Source organism: Mauremys reevesii, linkage group 12 (genome assembly GCF_016161935.1).
Source record: "Mauremys reevesii isolate NIE-2019 linkage group 12, ASM1616193v1, whole genome shotgun sequence".
In the NCBI taxonomy this organism is placed as follows: Eukaryota; Metazoa; Chordata; order Testudines; family Geoemydidae; genus Mauremys; species Mauremys reevesii.
The window spans coordinates 2,853,004-2,877,823 of record NC_052634.1 but is presented as its reverse complement, the minus strand read 5'-3'; the positions used below and the strand labels follow the sequence as shown (position 1 = coordinate 2,877,823).

Sequence of the window (24,820 nt, the reverse complement as noted above, 5' to 3'; positions counted from 1 at the left end):
CCAGGGGCCATAATGGCACAGTGTGTCTAGTGTCACTGAGAATTAAGCCCTATGCTCCCTCTGGGCACTCTGGCAGCTTACAGGGCCTGGGAGTGAGAATCGCGCCTATGCAGAGGGCCCCCATCAGGTTTAGGTGGCCACAAGGGCTCTGAACTCCCTGCTCCAAGCCCTGCATAGGGGGCAAATAATATGTTAGAGCAACCCTAATTTGCTAGGCCTGGCCCTAAAATATGGGAACTGCAAAGGTGGCTTAAAGCAACCTCAGTCCCCCATGGTCCAGCCCCATACCCAGCACACTTGCGGGGTGGAGTGGGGCTGGGAGACATGCTGCAGAGCAAGGCAGGCTGCATCCATGTACACCTACGGCAGGATGCTATGCTGCGAAAATAGCAGTGGAGAGGTGGCTGTGTCTGTGGGATCTGTACCCTGGGGTTCTGGTGTGGCTGTAGGCCACTTGCCTAAGCAGCACCTCACTGTCTAGGCAGCTATTGACACCCATGCTGGCTGGGTGGGCAGTGTCTGTACTCTTCACGCTGCCATAATGTAGGTCTGCCCTTAGGCTATGTCCACACTAGAGAGCTTACAGCAGCACAACTGTAGCAATGCAGCTGCACCACTAAGGTCTCTCGCTCGAGGCTGATGGGAGAGAGCACTCCCGTAGACATCCTTCATCCATCCCCAATGAGCAGTGGTAGTTATGTTGGTGGGAGAAGCTCTTATGTCGTTCGAGGGGTGCAATATTCACACCCTTGAGCAAAGTTTTGCTGACATAAATGGTAGTGTAGAAATAGCCTTAGCCATTGCTAGAGTTAGACATCATATGAATCCTCCTGATTCACTTTTAAATTCCCAAAGATCATGGCACGTACCCAAGCAGACCAGCAAACAAGCCCACTCAGGCCTGCCTCATGGCAGAGGATAAGCCAGGCAGGAGATGGAAGCTCCAGATTTTGTGGGCCCATGCAGTGGTCAGCACTGAAGGATGGGAATGGAGCTATCCAAGGCTGGACAATCACAGGTGTGCCCAAGGATCTTGCATTGTCCGGAAGTAGGCAGCCAGGGTGCAGCTGGGGTTCTTTCGTCCAGTTTGCCTAGTTACTATGGGGACTGTGCTGGAGGCTGTTTCACCACATTCCCCTAATAATAACTTCCCATTGAGGTTGTGTTGAAAGTGCTTCCTGGTGCCTTATCTGCCCAGGGATATCAGCAGCAAGGATCTTATGCTGTAATTACCAGGCCTATATTTGCACTAATTGGCTCTCTGGAGTGAAGTTACTTCCAATCTGTATATTATGGGTGCACAGCAGGAAGCGATTTGGAGCTGAGCAGGTTGTGTGATGATCTGTCAAGGTTCAGCTGTAACTACAAACAAGGAGCAGGGGATGGGGTGAGTGGGTGAAACAAATGTGTGTGTAATATGCACCCTTGACAGAGCTAGAGGGTGAATTCCTCTAACCCTACCCCTTGCCCCTAAGAGCATCTGCCATGGACTCCTTGCACCTTATGCAAATACTTCAGTCAGTTGCCAATATAGCAACATGGGACTTGAGTAGATTGGGACACCAGGAGCAGTAGGGTTACTGTGGACTCAGGAAGGGCCATGGCTTAGGAAAGCAAAAGGGACAGTTTTTACATATGTCTGCAGGTCTGTGCTCAGAATTCATTCCAGCTTAGCACAAATCCAAATGCTCTTCACCTCTAAAAGCCCCTGTGCGTTGTAGGCAGGATTGTTTTATATCCCTTCGTGATAAAAAGTGCACAGCAATTAGGAAAAGTCCAGAGAAAAATATTGTCTCTGAATACTTACCAAGGTTTCAGAATTGACATTCAGCTCTGATGCTGGAATGTACATTTGGACTCTGCTTTACTCTGTAATTAGCCCATATTTGTCTCTGACTTCAACAAATATTTAGCAGTTTGGAGCGTGGGACTCGCATTACTTCAGCAGAGCAATAAAAAAAAAAGGTATGTAATTGAAATGCTGCTGGGCTCCTGTGGGACTCTAGTATGTTGCTTCACTCTGCTGAATGATAAAGATATGTTGCCCTGATCAGAGGCAGATAAGTAGGCTGGCTGAGGCTGAATCCCACAGGCAAGCCCTAATCTAGCAGTCTGTTTGTTAACTATCAGTCTTTTTGTGATATTTGGTTTGCATAATGTGATAATATAATAATGTGATCATTCTTTAAGGGGGAAATGAATCCAAATTAGGGGTAGTGGGGCGGAGGGTGGAGAAGCAATGCAGACAAATCTTTCTCCATTGCAGATTTTATCATATGCTAAATGAGCCAATTCTCAAGGCTTCATTTTGGGCCAATTTACTGCTGGTTTTGGAATCCACTTAACTATTACAGTGTGAAGCAATAATCAGCTTGTGGTCGAACTCGGTACCATACATATGTGTGTATACTTTGTTAGTTAATGCTGATATTACAATGGATGCCAAAAGGTTCTCACTGAAACAGCCCATGCCTCAGAGGCTCTACAAGACAGACAGACAAAGGGTAGAAGATGTCTATGCATGTGTGGACAGATATGTACAGTAGCAGTCAGAGCCGCAGCAGGTACAAATGGTGCAGCTCCATAGAAGTTAATGGAGTTACACTGCCGATGCAGTATATGAGCTTAAGCCCTAGCCCCCATGTATGGAACAGAAACATACTTTCCCTGAATTCAGAACACATCAACAAAACTTCATCAATGAAATTCCATCTGGGGTCATTGTGCTTCCCATGGAAATGACCCCCACAGTTTCAAACAGCAATGGCATAATAAATGATATGATGACAATATAATGCAATGTTGCAAGCTTCTAACAAGCTGCCACCCTCACCTGAGAGTGGGTGAGATCATCTCTGTGTATTCTACATTTGGAAAGCACTTTGGGGCACTTTAGCATGAAACACACTACATAAATACAGGTTATTGCTATTATACTCTATTCTAGTCACATCAATAAGTAACACATTATCCTTGGGGGCGGGGGGACAAAACTGAAAATAATGCAGAGAATAAGGTAGGTAAGAAATAGGTTTTTTAATCTAGTCTCTGTACTGATATCAGAGCTCCGATGAAAATCAGAGCCAATCATGGTCCAGATTCTCACTAATCTCCTATCCCTGGGACGTCCTCATCAAATTTTGGCTTGAAGGTTTCTTCACTCTGGTCAGTGGGGGCATGCTGCATTAATTAGATAGTTGATGTTACCTTTACAAAGGGGCTTCTATTTAGTTTTTTCTTTTCACATTTCTTAGGCAAAATTCCCTTTGAAATCAATGGGTGGGAGTTGAGTCAGTGTTAAGGAACCCATCATGCCAACACTTTGTTGGCTAATGTGTATGATCTCACTGACATCAGTGGGACAGACTGGCAGTAGTAGGTAGGGTGCTATGCCTTGTATGCGTTACGTTTTTACTTTAGCTAAGGACTTCACAATTTGATCCATTGTTACTTACTCGGAACACTTTTAATTTCAAGTGTTGAGTAGAGATGAGCCCTGAAACAAAATCCAGCATCCAGACAAGTCCTCAAACTTCAGGAGAGTTTAAATCTACATCCACATCTTGAACACGGTCTCAGCTTAGCAGAGCAGAGACTGGCCTATCTAGTTTTTATTCTTTTGAGAGTTACTCCAGATGCTACTCTTATTATGCACAGTTTTCTTGATTCTTACTAATTTCCAGAATAATATCCTGCACAAGTGAGTTTCACAGGTTAATTATTTATTATAAGTTTCCTTTTATTCATTTTAAATGTATTGCCTTTTAATTCTATCGAGTGCTCACTTGTCCTTGCATTATGGAAAAAATTAAATATTATTGCTGCTAATGGGAACAAATTGAATTAGGCAGAGAAAATATGCCTGGAGGGAGAAATTCAGAAATTGGGTCTGGAGTCCTTCCTTTGGCAGAAGGAACAGTTAAGTGGTAGCTTTCCCCACACACTGTGCCCTGTCCACGTGACTCAACCCTGACTTAGAAGGGTGTCAGGGGAGGTTGGCCTCCATTAAAACCAAATTCTTCATCTCTCTGCTAAGTTTAGTGGCAAGGAGGACAATCAGTGCTACTTGGGATACTAGATTTTATGACATAGAAACCTGTCCATTAGGCCAGTGTGTATTGAAGTCTAGGCTGTCCCCTGCTCTCTGGGAGGAGTGCTGGACAACTACCTGGGAGTCACAGAATGGCTTCAATTGTTATCTAGAGTTTTGTTGGTAATTAAGTGTCTACCTGTTGGTGTCCCATTCATTTCAGATGCTAATGATACTTTAAATATCAACTTTGTTAACTGCATCACTGTTCACCAAAGCGTGTAATAAGGATGATCATATTCTGAAGCTCTACACCAGTGTTGAGATGTGTGAGCCAATAATACATGGTGAGGTTGTAGGGGAGTGGGAAGGAAGGGAAAATTGTTTGTTTTTCCTGAAGTGTGGGCTCAGCTTTTGAAAGTTAAGGAAATCTTGCATTATGCAGTGGACTAAAACTCACTAAGCCATCTTGGGCAGACCACTGGACAGCTGTTAGAGGAATGACTTTTGAATGTTTTCAGCCTAGCTTGGCTGGGCTAGATCTGAAAGTAGAAAGCCCAAGCCCAAGCACCAGTCTCCTGAGCCACTCAATCCCTTGGTCTACTAAGCATTCCATAGGCCAGCTCCTCAGCTGGTGTAAAATTGCATAGCTGCATGGCCTTCAGGGGAGTGATGCCACTTTACTCCAGTTGAGACTGGCCCGATACTTCTCATTTCACTACAGTATGTTTCAAGTGGGACATTAATGGTTCCTCATAAGTTTGGCTCAGGAACAACGGTGCTAGTTTAAAAGCAATCCTTAATTTCAACTCAGCTGGGAAGGTCTGGCGGATCCCCTCCCTTGTTCTGACACACGATAGCTCAATATTTCTCTTTTGCCCTCCTCCTCCTCCTCCCCCTTTCCCAGACTCCAGCAGCCCTTGGAAACTGACCTCTCTGTAACTGAACTAAGCACAAGGTCACTGGGGGAAGGTTCCATAGTGCCAAAGGGCCAGCCCTCTTCCAAACTCCTCACCAGCCTCACATCAGCAGGGAACTGAGACAATGTGCCTTCCTCACTTGTGAAAATTCCACGTCCTTTTTGTGTGGAAGGGTTTCTTCTGATGGGCTCTCATCTCACTCGAGCCCAGGTCTCCAGAATGACAGACTGTTGTGGGGGGAACTTTACCCATATTGTGCATCTTGGACAAAGCAGCAATAACGAGTTCTCAATCTGCTTTGGAGAGGGCTTCATTATACCATTCCCTGCCCAGAGCACCTTTCCCTATCACCTCTCAGGGTTTTTCATAGCTATATCTCTGTATCTTATACCTCTGGGTGAATGTGGGACTCTTTGATCATCTGGGATTACAGCGGGTATTATGAGCTTTCAAACAGTGCATGCTTCTGATTCAAAAGTGGGTCATGTACGGCAGTGTGCTGGAGACGCTTTGATGTGTAAAGAAAGGGAAGGAGGGCTGGGGGAAGGAGGATTGGGGAACTCGCTGCTTGCTGGTACTATTCAAATGCCAGTGAGCACCTGTCCAACTGAACTGCTTTTACAAGTGCAGTGCTGGGAGTTTGACCTGGCACAGTAGCTGCTCTGTACTGATTCCCTAACTACTTTCCATGTTACAGCAATTACTGGTGGCTGCACCACTGCACAACTTGTGACAGAGGAATGACAGGCACAGCTGTGGGGAACAGGAAAAGGGCCCAGAGTCAATGCAGAGTGGCTGTAGCAGAAGCATGTAGTCCAATGTGGTGTCCCTAGCTCAGTCACGCTGTATTTTCTCTGGGCCCTTCTTTTCCTGTCACCCAAGCTGTGCCTCTTTCCTCCGTTTGGGATCCTTAAATAATGGGAGTGTTACACACATGCAAGCTGTAGCAGTGTAGATAATGGCAAAAAGAGAAGCTGCCACAGGAGATCTGACCCTTGGGCCTGCTTCTCCATTGCCCTGCATATTGTGTTGTCTTTGACACCTGTACAAAACGAGTGTCTCTCATTACCATTCGGGCAGTAATGTTTTGTGCTGTGAAATACAGCACAAGCTGCAAGGCTGTGGAGAATCAGACCCTCTATTTTCCCCTTCGCATATTCTATTAGTCTGCTCTGTGCATCAGATGAAATCATGTAACAGCTGTTATTCTACAAGTCCACTATTATGACCCTAAAATGCAGGACTCTACCTCCATTCCCCACCTCACTGGTGTATGTAACAAACTCATAGAAAAGACTATTACCCAAAAAGAAAAAAATCTCTTTTTTAATGAGCTTTAGAAAAAGGAAGCACCTTAATTAAAACGCTTCTTACTTTGGCGACAGCAACAACACTTCAGAGAACTCCAGACGGTTCCGGCCGTGAGTAAAGATGAAATGAACCAACTTGTCAGATAGCTCCTTATAAGGGCATGAAAGAGAAACCTGAAGGTCAGAGGTCAAATGAAAGATCACTTAGATTCGCAGAAATATCAACAAGGCACTAATTGGACTGAAAGAAGGAGACAGATGGAAAGAAACACAGCAAGAAAACAGCTTTGGAACAAGCATCATTAAAAACACAAGTTTGGGGAAGAAAAAGGACCGAGCATTGGTGCAGGAGATACGAATGGGGTCACCATCTGTTTAACTTGCAGGGTGGAAGGTTTGGGAATTTATGGGTGGACCAAGTCACACATCAGCCCCTCTCTGCACATCCGATTCCTTGTGGAAATTGGTTCTGGGGATGGGCTCTCCATAGAAACTACTGAATAGGAGAAGGCCAGAGAGCAATACGCATTAATATATACCTGTGCAAAGCCAGTATAAGGTCCTACCAAACTGCAATGGTTGCATTCCACACCCCTTCACATGAGGGCAGTTAACACAGTGATGAATCTGGCCCAGGACATTCAGGACTCATTGTGACAAATATGACAATTTTCTGCAACAGCCTTGAAAAACAGTGTGAATTAAGTTTGTGTCTTTGGAATCCATTAAATGCAAAGGTTCTGTATTATTGTGGGTCGAGATGTGAATACTCTAGGGGGCAGAGGGATGTGAATCCTGAACTTCAAAGGCTGTACTGAATGATGCCAGACAAGAATAGACTTTTGGGACACAGTCTCATGTGGTTTGCCTGGGGAGGTGAAAGCAAATTTCACATCTCTGCTTATGCAAAAACCCAGCCTTTTGCAGCTAAGCCCCAGGGAGAGTACCATTGTCTGCTATTTACCAGATAGTGCTACTCTCTATAAACTTGCACCTGAATCTGTGGGGTTCCTGGAGTCTCAAGATCAAAGGCTCCAAGCTGTATAAAGGAAAGATTGAGCTATTCATGGCTATTCTGGTTCTGAATCTGAGACAGTTATGAATCTGTAACCAAGGGGAAAACTTAAAGCCTGAGACTGGAGTTGGGAGTGACCTCTGGCAAGCTTTGTAGCATGCATGTAGGTTCTGATATTGCTTTTAATGCGTTTTCTCTAATGCTTTTACTGTAAGAATAAATGTACTTGCTTGTACAGAGCTCTGCTAACCTGTAAGTGCAGGCAATTACAGGTGTTCATAGACTTCAGAGAAAGCAAAGCACAGATGCTGGCTTGTTTGGGCAGTCAGGCTTGCTGGGCATATCAGTGTAGGCAAGGAATTCTGATGGCTGAGGAGCCTAGAGTGTGGGCTCTTGGTGAACCACAGAGGGGGAAATACAGGTACAGTTTCCCTGAACTGTGACAGATATTCTGGCTGGTTTTGCTACTGGAGAGACCTCCACTGCTTGGACAAGGATGTTTAACCAGTAATCAGCCCTAGGACCATACTAGGCCTGAGGCAATTTTCCTTTCAAGAAGAAACTCAGAGGCTCATGATGTGAGGTCAGACTAAAGAAAAAATGGGGGGACTGTTCTTAGAAATGTGTGAAGCTCCCCTTCGTGGTTGGTTGGTGGCAGGATTTGCCTATGGAGAAATAGCTGAGCAGGCTTGCATGGCTTCATTTCCATGCCCTCTTCTTGCAGAGTCTTAATGCAGAGGCTGCTGCATTACAGTGAAAAGCAAATCATATGGGGGTGTGGTTTTCTCTCCTATGGCAGTGACTTGAGCGAACATGGCTGGTTGCAAAGTGTCTTCGTGATAAATGACCGAAGTTTAGCTCATTCACAGTAACTGTGTAAAGACCGGCGTGGCGCTGCTGGGACTGCAGCCCAGGAGGAAGAGAGGGTGTAAGACAAACCCAGCCCTAGGAAGGGATCGAAGAGGAAGCTAATGAGTATAGCCCTCCACTGAGCCCCACGTTGTTCTTTTGGGCAGCCCTTGTGGTGAGGCAGGTGCAGCCAGCCAGCCACCAGGGACAGCTGGAGGCACGGCCAAGTGAGGCACATCCAAGGGGCTAAGCCCCAGCCAGCCAAGTGCTCAAAGTCATTTTTAATTTGCCAGCAGCAAGACATGTGAGTTGATCCATTGGGGCTAGTCCAATATTTCCATTGACTTCAGTGGGCCATGGAGCAGGCTCATAGCTAGCTGTGTGGGGTTTTCAGGGAGTTAAGTTAGACCCTTGCTCTAAAACAATAAGGCGTTAAAAATAAGCCATGAACATATTGCGCTAAAGCATTTCCTATTTCCAGTCCATAACCATTAACTTCAAGCTTTATCAGCAAGTAAGACAGAGCTTATGGTTTGAGAATCTATCACTCCTATTGCTTTTCTGAATGGGCCATTGGAACGTATAGGCTGCAGCAGCAGGCAAAATAACCTTTGTAAGTTATGATGATTGGTTCCTCCCAACTCATCCCTGTGCCGGGGGCACGTTTTCTTTTTGCTTTTGCTACTATCTGGCAAAAGCCCAGCCCAAAACAGAAATCACTTAAATTGAGGCCAGTCAACCTAGCTTCACATTTGGCTACTCATCTGCTAGGTTAATGAATTCCAGGCTGTGACAACGCTCCATTTGATATATTTACACCCACCCTCCTTTCACACCTTCTCTCGCCTTTCCCTCTGGGGAAGCCAAGAGCGAGGTGGCGTTCAAGGGATGGTCAATAGTTAGCCTTATTTATAATCCCTGCCCTCCTCTCCCACCTCCAGGAGCACTTGATTATGAGCCATGGAGAAGTGCAAAGCGCTCCGTGAACTCCTTAGGTCAGCGCTGGTCTTCCTGAGATGAACAGTGTGAACAACAGAGTGACAAGTAGCCAGCGGCTGTTGCACACAGTGGCCTGAGCGTTCCATCTGGTCTGTGGGTACTTCATTGTAAATCACTGGGCCATGCAGGGAACTTACTTTTATTGCACGGTGCCATAAATTGGCATCCCCTTTCATCGGGTGTTGTGTTTGAAACACACCTCTTCCAGATCAGTAGAAAATCTAATTCCCAGCCTTGTTTCATGTACTCTGGGAATCAAGGAAAAAGGCATAAGATGGTCTGGCCCTTTAATGCAGGAAGGAACTGGGTCCTGTGACTCCACCTACTTTCAGAGAAGTCCCCCAGACAGAATGTAGAAAAGAGCCAGACAGATTTAACCCTTTGTGTAACTCCTAGGGGAGTCAGTGGAGGGATGAACTAGCCCCAAGATATCTCAAAGACATGTTGAAAATCCCTGTTTCATTGGTTTTTTTACATGTGCATTCTCTCTCCTCTGATAGGAGCTTGACAGACAGCTGAGTCCTAGTCACAAATGTGAATTTGGCTCTATCTGCTTAGCTAATCATAGCATATCCGAGCAGGGCATGTGCCAGATGATGGGGTGGTGGGAAACTGGAGTTGGCCAGAAAATGCTAGAGCGTTTCAAAATTTTGAAGAAAAAAATACAAAAAAGGGAAAATGTTCCCCACAAAATTAATGCATTTTTTTCCAACTAGGCCTGATAACCCTTATTGTTCCTTAGAAGCCAGATGACCTGGTGAAGTTTGGCATACATGAGTCAACAGACCTATTTCAGCTGAGAATCTGGCTGGAAAACTTGACCTCTGTATTCATTTAATAAGCTAAAAGTAACTAGGGTTGGGGACCTTAGATTCTGGCCAATAAGTGGACTCCCCAGGGCACAGAAGGAGAATCTTCCACGGCAAGAGCCATGGGTCCTCAATGATCATGGGTGGTGAAGACAGGCTAGCAGGCGTGAGCGTAGATGGAATCTGCATCAGCACCACATCTGTTTCTGGCTCAGGTGCAGAATTGGTTCCTTCAAGTACTTCTGCGTCAGGCCAACTGCTGCAGCCCATGCTCCCAGGTGGCCAAACAAGAAATAGACGCCCATGTATAGAAGATTTCGATGAAGATGGGCCTACAGAAGAGGATATGGATAAGTTGACAGTTCCGAAGATGTCGGCAAGCTCCATGGATGACTTTTGTTCACTCTCAACCTCGCACCGTCCGTCAGGTACTCCCTGCCAGGAAACACCTTTAGCTTCTGGGGCCACGGCTTCTTTAATCCCTGCGCATGGCAAGGACCCCTCGGTGACAACCCCAAGCAGAACTGGGCTACTACGATCCTGCCCATAAACCTTGGCTACTTTAAGGAGCCCTGGTGCGGTGGATCGAAGACCATGTGGTGGCTTTAGTCACTCCCCAGAAAGAGGACTGGTACAGGACTTAGTCTTAACATGCATACACATGTGCCAAGTTCTACGGCTGGCCTAACACCACCTTCAGAGTTGCATCATTGGGATGGGTTGCCTTCTGGGAAATAGAGGACACCCGATCTCACTTGTTATACATAACACCGACACTGTTGACAAGACTAAATACTTCAGGGCTGTCCTTATAGCACTTTCCTGTATTCCTGACTAGCAGTGGGGAAGATCTATGCCAAGCTTGGATCCTCATAAAACAAACATCCAGTGGCTACAGCAGTATAGCTTGCATGTGGGGAGTGAGAAGTGTATGTGGCTGCTGGAGACTTACCTTCCCCATCAAGTCCCCTCTAAATTCTGCCCAAGTCCTAGCCAATTTCTGAGACAGGCAAACACAATGAGACTTGATGTGTTTTCTTTCACCCCTCCCCACAACTCCTCCTGTTTCTCAAATGAACTCCTTAAAGAAATGAATCATCCCTTTGTGTGACAGCAAACAGATATTTCACAGGCACTCCCATGGGACGGCGCTCGGCAGCATGCGCACACACAGCTTTCATGTTTCCAAGTGTATTTAATGTGCGGGGCCCGTTGCAGCTCAAGGACGGCATTTCAAGTTGGGCAAAAAGACTGAAGCAAAGTTTTGATTGCTGAAAGAAACAGATTCTTAACAGACTTGATTGATAAAACATCACACTTGGGCCGATTAAAGCAGGCAGAAGTTTTTGCGAAGAAAGGAACAATTGATTTTTGGTGTCGTGCTTCCATTAGATCCCCAGAATAAGACTGCTGAAGCTTTAAATATTTATGAAGGTGAAAACTGGTTGGGAGCTCCAGAGGCATGAGTGCAAAGCCTTAGGACCTGCAGACAGGTGGTGTTGGCTGCTGGTTAGAAATGAGGTCCAGGGGTTCTGCTTTACTGGGCAGAGAAAGAAATGGAGCAAGTCTTTAGCACAGTTGTGCAATATTTGGTTAACGAGGGCATGGTAGGGGTAAATAGGGTGTCATTTCGCCATCTCCTTGCAAGTTATCTTGGATGCAGTTCACTGAAGTGTTGCGCTGGGAATTTGGCTATTTACCAGATAGTGCTACTCTCCATAAATCCACACTGGCATTTTATGCCATAGGCCCAGCATGGAGAATTCTGCATCTTCCTCCTTGGCACATCATGGAGGTCCCTGTAGAGAAGTGACCTGCACCTGCTGACAGAATCTGTAATAGAAAGACCTACATTTGCCCTTGATCCTTAATTAAGCCTCACCATGTTCCTATAAGGGCTTGATCCTCTGAGCTCCCACTGCCAATGGGCATTGGGAGTTGATAGATTCTTGTGGCATTCCTCTCTATTCCTTCCTCAGCATGGGGGAACTCATTGCCATAGGATGTCATTTCAGTCCCTTCCAAGAGCACCTCTGCATCAATTTGCTAGAGAAATGTGATGAGGCTTAATTAACTATGGCCAAATTGCAAACCACTTACTCAAATTACTGAACAGTTAATCCTATGTGTTGGCTAATTGCAGAGTAAAGTACTATTGAGCGTGAGTAAGAGCCTCAGATTTTGGCCTTATATAGAAGTGCAAAGTATTTCCTGTGGACTAATAAAAGGCAGGTTGAAAGTCCCTGTTTCATAGTTTTTGTGTCTGCTCGAATATGCTCTTGTCAGGCACTATAGCTTAGCTGATATATACACACACCCATTGTACAATACCTTAAAGTATCTATGCAAATTGGATCTTAATAGCATTCAGATAAATGGTTTAAAGAAGAAAAGGGATACAATAGTGTGTCAAAGTTCATGTTAGAGGCTCTACCGCCCAAATTGGCTCACAGAAATTAGCAAGAAGGAAGGAAGGATCAGATAAAATAATAAACCTGCTTACCTGCTCATTAATTTAATCTTTTCTTTCTCTCTCCTTTTCTCATAGCTTTTGTGGTTTCTATAACTGGAATAATGACAGAATTGCAAAGTCCTAGATGAAAGGGAGACTAGGTCTGGAAGCACAAAGATTAAAGAAGAGTTTTTAGGATTTGTCTTGGATTATTTTTTATCTTTCAGGTTTGAGATGGCTATTCCCTGCTCTTCACAGCTATTCGTCTGGGTGTACTTAGAGCGCAGAAGCAGATCAGAGGCTCTTGGGTAAGTTCCCTACATTTTTCTGAGGACATTATTGAAAATACTGATTATCAATGGAGCAGGCTGCAGGAACCTTGTATATCTCCAAAAATAAAGTTTCTTTTAGCTGTATTTGTAACAGAGATGGGTCCAGACATGCACCCTTCCCCAGATTGAAACACCCAAACCTTGAAATAGTTAAGATTCAAATTCTAACTTTGTAGTTGGGGCTTATTTCTCCTTTCTATACATCTGAAAGAAGGATTACATAACCACAGCTGGGTAGTTTCTTTGAATAGGATATTTCTTTCTGTGGTCTGCTGCTTGTTGAAAAATGGTTACCCTAGTCCTGGAGGGTGACCCAAAGGAGTATTCGAAAGCATATGCCCATGTCAAGTTAGTTTTCTCTTCTTGAGGCCAGGGATAGGAGCTGGTGAGGTTGATTCTCCTGTTTGCTCAGCAGGTTGTTCTGTGGCTATGCACATTTACCTGTTACGCAGGCAGAACTTTCCTTTAGCCTAGCCTGGGCATCTCTGAGCTGTAGTTATGTACATTTCTGGAAATTGGAGATGTAGTAAATAGGCATTTGCAGGGTGTCAGACAAGGGGAGGTGAAAAAGGGAAAAGCAATTTCTAAATCACTCTGGGTCAGATTCTACCACCTCACTCATGTTGCTGTCTACCTTACTTAGTGATCTGCCCACTGAGTTCACTGGGGCTAGTGGCAGAGTGAAGGTATGGCTCCATGTAAGAGTGGAAGAAACTGGGGCTAGCTGTGCAGACAAAACTAAAGATCGAAGGAAGCCCTTATCAATGGTGTAGCCTTTCCCTGGCGGATGGTCTGTATTTAGCTAGAACCATAAAGGTATGCTTTCGATAAGGTGAGGAATATCTCAAGAACAGCTTTTCTCATTGGATGTGGCTCTCCCAGTCCTCTCTGGAAGCAAAACCAAAAAGGCTTGGCTCAGATTTGGGGAGGAGGGAAAGAAAGAAAATTCCCCTTTGCTCTGCAAATCAGTGCACAACCCTGCCAAAGCAGAATTGTAGCCTTTAATACCCATATTGCACAGGATAATGGCAACAAGGTGCAGGGTAATGGGGAATCAGACCCAGGAATTGTTTTAGCTTTTATTGTGGACTTTTCACAAAACCTGCAGGGGAAAGAGTCCCCAGAGAGCTCCTCATGAGTTCTGCACAGGTGCAGCCCCCTGATTCCCAGTGAACTGGGGAGGTTCAGACAAAGCCCGTCTGTAATCTAGATCTCCCTGACATGATCATCGGGCACTTCCTTGTTGGCTGGCTGCTCTTTCATGCGGAGGAGACCTGAAGCATCAAATCAGTGAAGCTTTCAGATGGAGAGAAAGCTGAGCCAGGTTTGGAATATGATTTATGATTTCACGGAGCATCTGAAGCGTTGTGGTTGGGTTTTGTATTGTAATTGCCTTTCAGCAAGTAGTATCCAATTAGGTGACCCCCTGGGTCCCTCTATTGACTTTTCTTTTTTTGAGGGGAAGGGGGTGTAGTTTTTTCCATTACTGTCAGTAGCAGTACTGTCTAGGCTGGGATGAGGGACCCCTTGTGAGAGCAGTGACCTCACAAGGTGTCTCAGGGACCACTTAGGAGGCTCCAGGATCTTGGCGGGGAGGGGTGGGGGATAATTTGTTGTCTGGTAGAGGCAGCTGCGGTAAGTGAAGCCAGAAGGAAAACACCTCATACTACAGCACACAGTTGCTACATTCCCAGTGGCCGGGTTTGCAGCCTACTTCTCCGGTCCATGACCAGCAAGGCAGCTCGATTCATTGGGGAGAGGAGAGAAAGCAGACCCAGTGGGAACTACAGTCATGCTCCTTTGAACCAGAAAACGCATACTAACATATTAAGTAAGCCATGAGATGCCAGCGGGGAAGGGGTTAATATAACTATGTTACAGTAATGCTTGGTGCCTCAGCTGAGCCCCATTGCACTAAAGGCTGGACACACACCTAGTGAGAGCTAGTCCCTGCCCCAAAGACCTTACACTCCACCTCAGCCTGGTCTTACTCTGAGATACTTGCCCAAGGTCCTCCAGTTGGCTCTGTAATGCCAGCAACAGGTTGAACTTGCTGCTGTGCTCCTGCCCTCAGGCAAGAATGGGATGAGAAGGGCGGCCAACCAGCGCTCCCACTCCGGAGGCAGCCTTGCCAGAAGAGCACCCTGTAGAGAAGACTGGGAAGCACCATGGCTAGAAGCGATCAGGAGCACGTAGTAATCTTGTATAAGGTGAATTCTCGGCTATCAGACATGCCCCAGCTCTTGGGCCAGAAGACCGGTCTTCCTTCCAGCATAACCCCCCCACACACTATACTGTATGCTAACTTAGACCATCCGTTGGATTTATGCAAACTTTATTGAGCACTTGGGATAATTAATTTCTCTAAGGGCTAGTCTACACTTACCAGCCGGGTCGACGCGGTGAGTTCGACTTCTCGGAGTTCTAACTATCGCGTCTAATCTGGACGCGATAGTTCGAACTCCGGAAGCGCCGCGGTCGACTCCACTGCAAACGGCGGTGGCGGAGTCGACCTTGGAGCCGCGAACTTCGATTCCGCGGCGTCTGGACAGGTGAGTAGTTCGAACTAGGGTACTTCGAATTCAGCTACGCTATTCACGTAGCTGAACTTGCGTACCCTAGTTCGACCCCCGCCCTAAGTGTAGACCTGCCCTAAGTTTCAGCACAACTTCTCCACACTTTTACGGTGCAACATGAACTGTGTGCTTCACTCATTGGCCAGAACAGCGTAGAATGGCTAACTGACCAAAACTGCAGGCTTCACTCACCCCTCCTGACAGGTTCCCCCGTAATGGGCCTGTGAAATTCCACAGCTGATCTGTGACTGGAGCAATGCTGTAGTTTCATCTCTCCCTTGCATGACACATCTTTTGAAATGAGATCAGTAGTAAAAGGTTCATTTCTCAAGAGCTTCTACCTCCCACCTCTCATTAAACAAGGGGGGCCCAGGATGATAGACAACTGTGCTGATGAATTGAAGAACTCTAATGCCCCTTGTTTTACATAATAATATAAAGCTTTATTCAGAGACAACAGCCTCGTACATCAGATTCCTCTCATTCTCAATTTTTGAGCCCTTCTCCATGCAATTAATGCAGAAAGATCTAAATAAAGTTACACAGAGCAGCCTGCCGATAATATCTTGAACTGTGAAGCAGGACTCGCTCTGCAGGCAGAATCACAAAGCTGCCTTGCTTGATATTCCTTGCCTGCAGGGTCCCATTCCACTACTGTTAGTTTGTGTATGTGTATAATGTGTAAAAGGAGAAATTGTTCAAGCTGCCACAGTGACTGGAGGTTGCAATGCTCTTCATCCCACAGAGCTGGCGTAGCTGGCATGGAAGGGAGTTCTGAGAAGGAAGTAATGTAATTGACTCTGGAATATCAAAGCCATGCCAGGAAAGCTTGCATCAGGCACTGCACAAATAGTTTGGGACAGACTCTGATGCCCTTCCTCACACCAAGTAGCATCTTGCTTGGTGAGCTGTCCCGTGGAAAGCCATGGGACTAATTGCAGAGTAGTGTGCACTGCCATGTGATTAAGGTCAGACAAATGTAAACCTTTGGGCTCATGGCAAAGCCAGTTAACTCATAACAATCTATGGGGCAGTGAGTTGCTCTGCTGCCCCAGAAGCAGAGCAGGGAGCGAATCTCCTGCTTCAAGAGTGATGTGCCCTTTGTCCTCCCTACGCTTGGCACAGAATACATCTCCTGTGCACTAGTGCCCCGCTGTGTTGGAGAGGAGCCAAGGTTCCACCAGCTCCTGGCTCCTGCCTGCCCACTCTCCTCCACCTGCAGGGGATGGGGAGTCTTTCCACTGACTTCTAGGGCCTCAGGTCAGGTCCCATATCCCAGGCCCTATCCAAGCCCCCTTGTTTTCTCCATCACAGCTGGTCTTTTGGCAGAAGCCTGAAAATATTTTTTTTCCTCTAGTTGCCACTTGGCCACTAGATAATGATGATTTGCCTCCACCGCTTGTTTTTCAATGAAGCACGAACCAGCATGGAGTAGTTAGAGGGGATCCCATCTGGGATGGCACTGTCTAGGAGAGACAATGTGGGGTGAAAGCAGCAAAGAGTCTTGTGGCACCTTATAGACTAACAGATGTTTTGGAGCTTGAGCTTTCGTGGGTGAATACCCACTTCGTTGGATGCATGTAGGGGAAATTTCCAGGGGCAGGTATATATAAGCAAGAAGCAAGCTAGAGATAATGAGATTAGTTCAATCAGGGAGGATGAGGCCCTCTTCTAGCAGCTGAGCTGTGAAAACCAAGAGGAGAAACTGGTTTTGTAGTTGGCAAGCCACTCAGTCTTTGTTTAATCCTGAGCTGATGGTGTCAAATTTGCAGATGAACTGAAGCTCAGCAGTTTCCCTTTGAAGTCTGGTCCTGAAGTTTTTTGCTGCAGGATGGCCACCTTAAGATCTGCTATTGTGTGGCCAGGGAGGTTGAAGTGTTCTCCTACAGGTTTTTGTATATTGCCATTCCTAATGTCTGATTTGTGTCCATTTATCCTTTTCTGTAGAGACTGTCCAGTTTGGCCGATGTACATAGAGGGGCATTGCTGGCATATGATGGCGTTTATTACATTGGTGGACGTGCAGGTGAATGAACCAGTGATGGTGTGGCTGATCTGGTTAGGTCCTGTGATGGTGTCGCTGGTGTAGATATGTGGGCAGAGTTGGCATCGAGGTTTGTTGCATGGATTGGTTCCTGAGCTAGAGTTACTATGGTGCGGTGTGCAGTTACTGGTGAGAATATGCTTCAGGTTGGCAGGTTGTCTGTGGGCGAGGACTGGCCTGCCACCCAAGGCCTGTGAAAGTGTGGGATCATTGTCCAGGATGGGTTGTAGGTCCCTGATGATGTGTTGGAGGGGTTTTAGCTGGGGACTGTATGTGATGGCCAGTGGAGTCCTGTTGGTTTCTTTCTCAGGTTTGATTTGCAGTAGAAGGCTTCTGGGTACACATCTGGCTCTGATCTGTTTCCTTATTTCTTCATGCTGGTATTGTAGTTTTGAGAATGCTTGATGGAGATTTTGTAGGTGTTGGTCTCTATCTGAGGGGTTAGAGCAGATACGGTTGTACCTCAGTGCTTGGCTGTAGACAATGGATCATGTGGTGTGCCCGGGATGGAAGCTGGAGGCATGAAGGTAGGCATAGTGGTCAGTAGGTTTTTGGGACCAGACTTCAAAGAAACTGCTGAGCTTCAGTTCATCTGCAAATTTGACACCATCAGCTCAGGATTAAACAGACTGTGAATGGCTTGCCAACTACAAAACCAGTTTCTCCTCTCTTGGTTTTCACACCTCAGCTGCTAGAAGGCCTCATCCTCCCTGATTGAACTAACCTCGTTATCTCTAGCCTGCTGCTTGCTTGCTTATATATACCTGCCCCTGGAAATGTCCACTACATGCATCTGACAAAGTGGATATTCACCCATGAAGGCTCATGCTCCAAAATGTCTTAGTCTATAAGATGCCACAAGACTCTTTGCTGCATTTACAGATCCAGACTAACACGGCTACCCCTCTGATACTTGACACAATGGGGGGGTGAGACGGTGTTGTCAAGTCAGGGAATGTGCAGGCTTAGTGACTGCAGCCTATGCTGGCCCCATCATACAGCTGCGACCCGTGTGTCTTGGTATAGTAGAGAGAAGCAGGAGAAGTGGTCTGATGATCTGAGAACTGATGCTACTGCAATGCAGAGGGGGTCTGAACCAGAGCACCAGGTCTGAGCACTGCTAAATGCTTGGTGAGGCCAAACGTGGTCGGGGTGTGTTTGGATTTGGATCCAAAGCTTTGTCATGGAGAGATGGCCCCCTCCCCCCACCCCGAGATGTTAAATCTGGCTTCTAAAACCAGGACTCTGCCACCCACTCACTGTTTGAGCCTGGGGAAAGCCACACTCAGCTAACCCACCTGAGGACATGAGAAAGAGGAGCAGCTGCTGCGTCAAAGCAGAACTGTGCTGAGGAAGCTAGCTCTGATTAAGAACACCTTCCTCCTTTTCTCCTTTATAGTCCATACATGTCTTAGTTTCAGAGAGGCCAGTTAGCCTTCGCTGCACGTCAGATTGTGGCTTTGATGAATAAGGAAGCAGTAAAATTCACTCTGCTGTACAGGCCTTTGCACCCCATGTATGGTATGTACTATCCAGTGCCTGAGGGGTTCCATTTCCTCCTACTCTACAGAGCTTCTATTCCATACCTTACTGCTGGAGAAGCTGTACCATTTCTGTTCTTAGATCTCTGCAAAATGCTAATTGTGTGCCTGACCCCTCCAAGATGACAAGGGAAAATCTCATCAGCACTGCAATCTGTGGGTGAAGGAAATCAAATGTTTATTGTCGAATGAATGCAATTACTGTAAATTCCAACACGTGCTGTGGAAAAATGCCTGCTAAATAAGATTTCAGAAGCACAGGATGTTTAAATAATGAATACCCACTGTTTGTTAGAGTAGCAATGTAATGAAAGACAAAGCTACAGTTGCATCTCATCTTTCCTTACAGGACACATTGCATCAGGCCTGCAGTTAAGAAGCTGAAAGAAAAAATCTGAGTGACACGGGAACATGATAGCAGTAAGTTTGAGCATTTTATAGAACACTTCACAAATGTTAGTTAATTCAGCTTCCCAGCATCCCTGTGAGCTGGGTAACTATTTTCCTCATTTCACTAATGAGGAAACTGAGGCACAGAGAGAGGAGGAGACTTTTCCAAGGTCACCCATCAGGTCAGTGGGAGATCAAGCATTGGAGCGCAGGAGTTGAGTCTGTATTACACCATGACTACAGCTGAGCTCTGAGGATCCCAGGAGGAGAAAAGCCAAGGCATTTGCAGGTCAAGCTCCAAGTCCATAGGCAGAATTGTGTGGGGAGACCCACACTGAAAAAGGAGGACTTGCTGCAGGTTAAGTTTGAGGCACATTTGCAGAGCTGTGTAAGATTGCAGGACTGGAATAGCAGGGATGTGGAATAGCTGGGAGGGCTGTCAGAAAATGCTTCCACAAGTCAGAAGCAGGACTGTCAGTATTTGCATGAGTATTCTCCACTCACAGCTCTATCTGCACTTTGCCAGCTATAGATAGAACTACAAGGACCAAATTCATGTCTCATGTAATGCCCTTAACTTCAGTGGAATGCAATAGAAATGAATTTGGCCTTAAATGTGTTCCTCACATGGATGCTAAAATTTCCCCAATTTTGTATGTATCTGTCTTTGGGCAAATATCCATCCGCTCGCATGCAGTATATCACTGGACTTTGGTCGGGTTGCTGAAGGGATCAGCACCCATTTAAAGAAACAGGCCTATTAAAGGAGTTACATTTTGAGGAGACGTATCTGTTTCAGCAGGTTTCTATCGCCTTTTCCTCCTCATATAATTCAAGACACTTTTCTCCTCAGACTGAATGCTGCATAGATCTTGTTAGTGTAACCCACACAGCTCCTGGATGTGGTGTTCTGTCCCATCTAGTGGAACCAAGACCACTTAGAGAATGAGTCTGCTCTATGGCCCTAGCTGACAGCCTGTTGGCTCTTAGCTCCTGTAGTAGAGGCTCATGGGCTAAGCTCCAGAGGTTCCCAGTTCAATCCCTCCCACTGATGACTGGAGTCATTTGGCATTACTGTCCCTTGTACCTTCCTAGGGACAGTTCTTTGCAGGTGCAAATGCCTGGCTCTGGTGCACATTGCTGAGTGAATTTTTATTTTTCTTGTAAGGTGTTGTGGAAGCTGAAACAGCTGCCTGGCTCTGTCCTGCGGCCTGAGTATGGCACAAAATGGCAACCTAGTCAGATTTACAGCCAGCTAGGAGAGATTCTCCGAGTTCTGGGTCTCCAATGGTCACCTGTGGTAGTCCCAATGATCTAAAATACTATTTGGTCCTAATTAGGACTAATTACCACTTAACCCAGAGAAGGGGCATACCCAGAGTGCCCAGCAGTTCAATACATTTACTACTGAATAGCCTCCACTAGAGCAAATTAAAAGGCAAGAGCTATAGGCTGTGCCGGCTGCTCTGCAAACTTGCGCTGAGTTTGTGTTAGAAGGAAGGACCTTGTGTAATGGAGCAAGCAAAGTGGTGACCCTCACAGCCTGAGGTCTGTGCCATTCCACTCAAGCCTCCCTCACGGATGCGGTCCTAAAGGAAAGTCTGCTTCACTTGTAATTTTATTTTGATTATTTTTTCCTCCCTTCTGGTTCAGCTTCATCTCCAAATGTCATTCTCGCGCTCTCGTTTTTCACCTTTGAAGAGACCTTTTCCTTTCCCTCCACTCCCTTGAGCGGTCTCTCCACGAATGTTTTCTCTGCATATAACACTGACCTTTCCCTCATCTCCATAGGACAAAGGCAGCTTGGCACTTTTCTAATGGGAATTGGCTCACGAAGTTCCAGTAATTGCTCCATCCTGAGTGTTTAACTGCAGAGTCTCATTCAGCTTCCACTGCTGCCGATGCCCTTTCCCCTCTCTTTGCCATTCTCCTACAACTTGGACAGGCTGAAAACAGATTGTGAATACGAGCCCCAATTAACCGTCCTTTGATCAGAACCTTTCTCACTGGGCCCGTTCAGTTTATTGTTTCCACCCTATTGCTTGGGAATCTTTCAGCCTGAAAAACCCTCGGGTGCAGCAAGCTTGGCTTTGCTGTTCCTGTTCCTGTGCAGAGACACCCACTGCATGCTAAAAATGATGAGGGGCTGAGATGCTCCCCACACCATCTTCTTTGCTCTCCCCATGGTGCTTTGCATTCACCCTGTCTACTTCCCACCCTGATCCAACTTAGAATTTGGGGCAGGAATTGTGTAGTGTGCTTGAACGCCCACATGCATACAACCTTGGCACTTATGTGGCTGCTTCGCTGTAGTATTTAAGCACTTCACAATTGTGAATGGGTTCATCCTCCAGATAGCCCTGTGAAGGGGATCTGATTAGCAATCGCCTTTTACAAATGGGGAACTGAGGTACCCCAAGGTTAAGTGAGTTGCTAACGGTCACATGAGAAGTCCATGGTAATAGTGGGATTTGAACCTACACCTCCCATGCCAGTGCCTTAGCCACACACTTTTGTCTTCCTGGCTGTTCCCCTGATGCCTTGCCAATGCAGAAGAATGGAGAAAGGGTCAGTTCTGGTGACTTTCTCACAAATGGTTTTGGTTTTGACTAATTTGGCATTTTGTGATTGGAAAAACACTGCATAAAAAATTTCCTAGTCAGCTCTGCTGAAAAGTCTCTCCTCCAGCCCCAGAGACACACACAGAGCTAGGGACAGTAGCTCAAATTGCCCATTGCCAGGCAAGAATGGAAGGGGAGAGGTGTATTCTGAAATGAGTAGCACCATGCAGGCCCTTACAGATCCCAGACATGACCTGGGAGCTAGTGACATAAGTGTACAAGGGCTACTGTGATCTGAGATGCACCTTTAATTATGTGGGGAGCTGCAATCTGTGTCTACCGGTTTCTGGGTGTTCTTTGATTGTCACTCACATCTTGCAGTAATCTGAGCTAGAGGGATAAATACACCAAGGTGCTGTAGCCAAGAAGAATGGTTCCAAGTTCTTGGCCAAGCTTAGATAGCTGCTCTACCTCCTTGCCTCTCCTTCCCTTATCTCTCCCCCACTCAAGCAGCATTACCCACATTATCTGAACTGAGTTTCACCCTAGTGCCAGACTGACAGTAGCAGTCCCACGAGAGTGTCCCTTTTCTTTTTCTCTCAGAGTGAAAGTGTTGGGCGCCTAACCAGGTTTAAAGGATTTAAACATGTTTGGACAGAGCTGTGAATAATATTCATTTGGGACCGGCATGTGCACACACTGACTCAGGGAAAATAACATTTTCTCACTGCTACAATGAGGTTAAAGCAGCCTGTGGGGAGACAGGCTGCCTAGCTTTGAGAAACAAATATTGTTTCTTTGCACATGGGAGCCCACTGTGGATGCAGCCACATCCTTTGCCTTCAACTGCTTGTACAGCGAACGTTCAATGCCCATCTCTTCTCCCCTCTCCAGAGAAGTGGGGCCCAGTTGCTTTGTATCCAGCATCTGACAGCTGTGCAAGAGGCCTGGGTTGCTTTCTTGCTCTCTGGGTAGGTGAACATACACACATCTGAACTCACCCATGCACAGCTCTAGCTCCAAGACCATAGCAGAAACTCAAGTCCTGTCTATAATGGGGTTTTGGGGTATTTTTGCACTGAGTTACCTACAGCAATGCAACTCCTCACTGTAGATATGGTGCACAGTGTTAGATGGCACTTGGATGGGTGTGACTTACTCCTGTACATTAGGGTGAGTTGGACCACTTCAAACCCATTTTGCCCTAGTGCTGCATGTCTACATGAGAAGTTTGCACTGGTGTAGTGATGTTCATGTGGATACACCAATGCAAATTCACTGTCTAGACAAGCCCTTGCATCCACTTATTCAAGAATCAGCTGCTGCTAACCTGCAAAGATGTTTATAACATAGCTGGACCTAACCAACAGCTGTTCTTTCCAACTCCAGGCCATCAATCACTGCCGACTGTCTGACCTTGGTCCATAATATGGGCTTCACCTTAATTTCTGAAGAGGGCTTTCTTGCCTGTTGGAAGCTGAAAAATACCACTCTGCAAGCACAGGTAGGGCTAATGATAGATGGCAGCCTTGCGAATATGCCAGACTTTGACCTAATTGTCACTGAGTTACTTCCTGATTAACAGAAAACCCAGTTAAAACTTCAGTATCAGAGGGTCTGGATCAAATCAAAAAAAACACCTTGTAGCACTACAGATTAACAGCAGCAGCAGTTTGAACTTTTTGTCTTCAGATGCTGCTGCAGCTGCTGAAGAAAGAAGTGGGTATTCACCCACGAAAGCTCATGCTGCAGAACGTCTGTTAGTCTATAAGGTGCCACAGGATTCTTTGTTGCAATTAAAACTTCTGCTCTTTTTAAAGTCTCTTCTGTCTTTACTTTTTCTCCCCCTCCTGCCCTTTGTTTTAAATTGGCTCCAAATTAAACACACCTGGTTACGTGATGCTGTTTTCCTTTGGACCCACCAATCCCCTTGGAAATCAAACGAGTCATCCAAAGAACAAAGGTCCATGTTACTCCCATTGCTGAGTCCAGCTCTGGATTTCTGAGCCTAGCTGGAATGGCTCTCAGATCAGGTCCTGGAAGAACTGAAATTAGATTTCTCTCTCCACCTGGAATGGACCCTTGGGCATCTCACAGAGGGGGGCCAGTGGAATCTAAACTGGATTTCTCAGCCCATCTGCAATGGATTGTGGGCAAAGCCAATGGAAGGAAGAAATCTGAACTGGAGTTCTGCAGCAGCCTGGAATGAACACTTGGTTCGCCAGACTTTTTATTTCTTTGCTAAGCCTGAATAAAATGACAGCCCACCAGAAGTCCCCTTTGCACATTTACTTTGATGTGCAATAATGTAATTACCATCAGAGGTTCATCCCTTTACTCCCCCTCCCAGTGTTGAATCACAGACCATTCAGACAAATTGATAGAGCTTCTACGATTAATTCAATTTACTTTTTAGCAGACGTAGGAATAGTAGTATTGCTTCAGGTTCAGAAAGAGGCTTTTCTAGCCCCATTTAACAGGTTTATTCACTTTTTTCAGATATTCATTTCAACTCTTTGCTGACATGAGAGGGACTGAAAGAGGCATCTGAGGAAAAGTAGCTTCTTTAGGTCTTGGCCCTGCGATCCCTTGCGGGTGCACAGCAGGGAGTTCCAGCTTGTTGTGCTTCAGTGGCTACACATGGGTGAAATCAGGGTAAGTGCTAGGCGTGACTCTGCGTTGAATGCTGCAATCTCAGGAAGGGTTAGTCTGATCTTGCATGCATCAGTTTGAATCTGGACTAGGCCTACGGACATCATTAGCCTTATCTAGTAGGTCTGAATCTGGACTAGCATTAAATCAGGCTGCCCTGCACAACTTGTCCTGCTCATCTCTGTGTTGGGCTTTTATGCTTAGTTCTCCAGGCTAATGCTCTGCAGGATCAAATCCTTAATGCACAGAAACACATAACATGAAAAGAGTTCCTGGGTGCCACCATGGTGCTCTGAAAAACCCCAGTAGTAAGCAGCATTCCTTTTCAAGTGCCAGTCAC

The 24,820-nt window shown here is 46.1% G+C and overlaps 1 long non-coding RNA gene across 3 annotated transcripts in view; it reads left to right on the top strand.

Annotated features, from left to right (window-relative positions):
- Window positions 1-24,820, top strand: part of LOC120375597 — a 46,963-nt gene that overhangs the window by 7,900 nt on the left and 14,243 nt on the right. For 2 of the 3 annotated variants that reach the window (XR_005586657.1, XR_005586656.1), the window contains exons 2-3: window positions 12,612-12,692; window positions 19,227-19,297. This is a non-coding gene — a long non-coding RNA (uncharacterized LOC120375597). Of the gene's footprint in view, window positions 1-12,611; window positions 12,693-19,226; window positions 19,298-23,217; window positions 23,333-24,327; window positions 24,484-24,820 lie in introns of all 3 variants that reach the window. The other variant, XR_005586658.1, reaches the window with a different exon arrangement.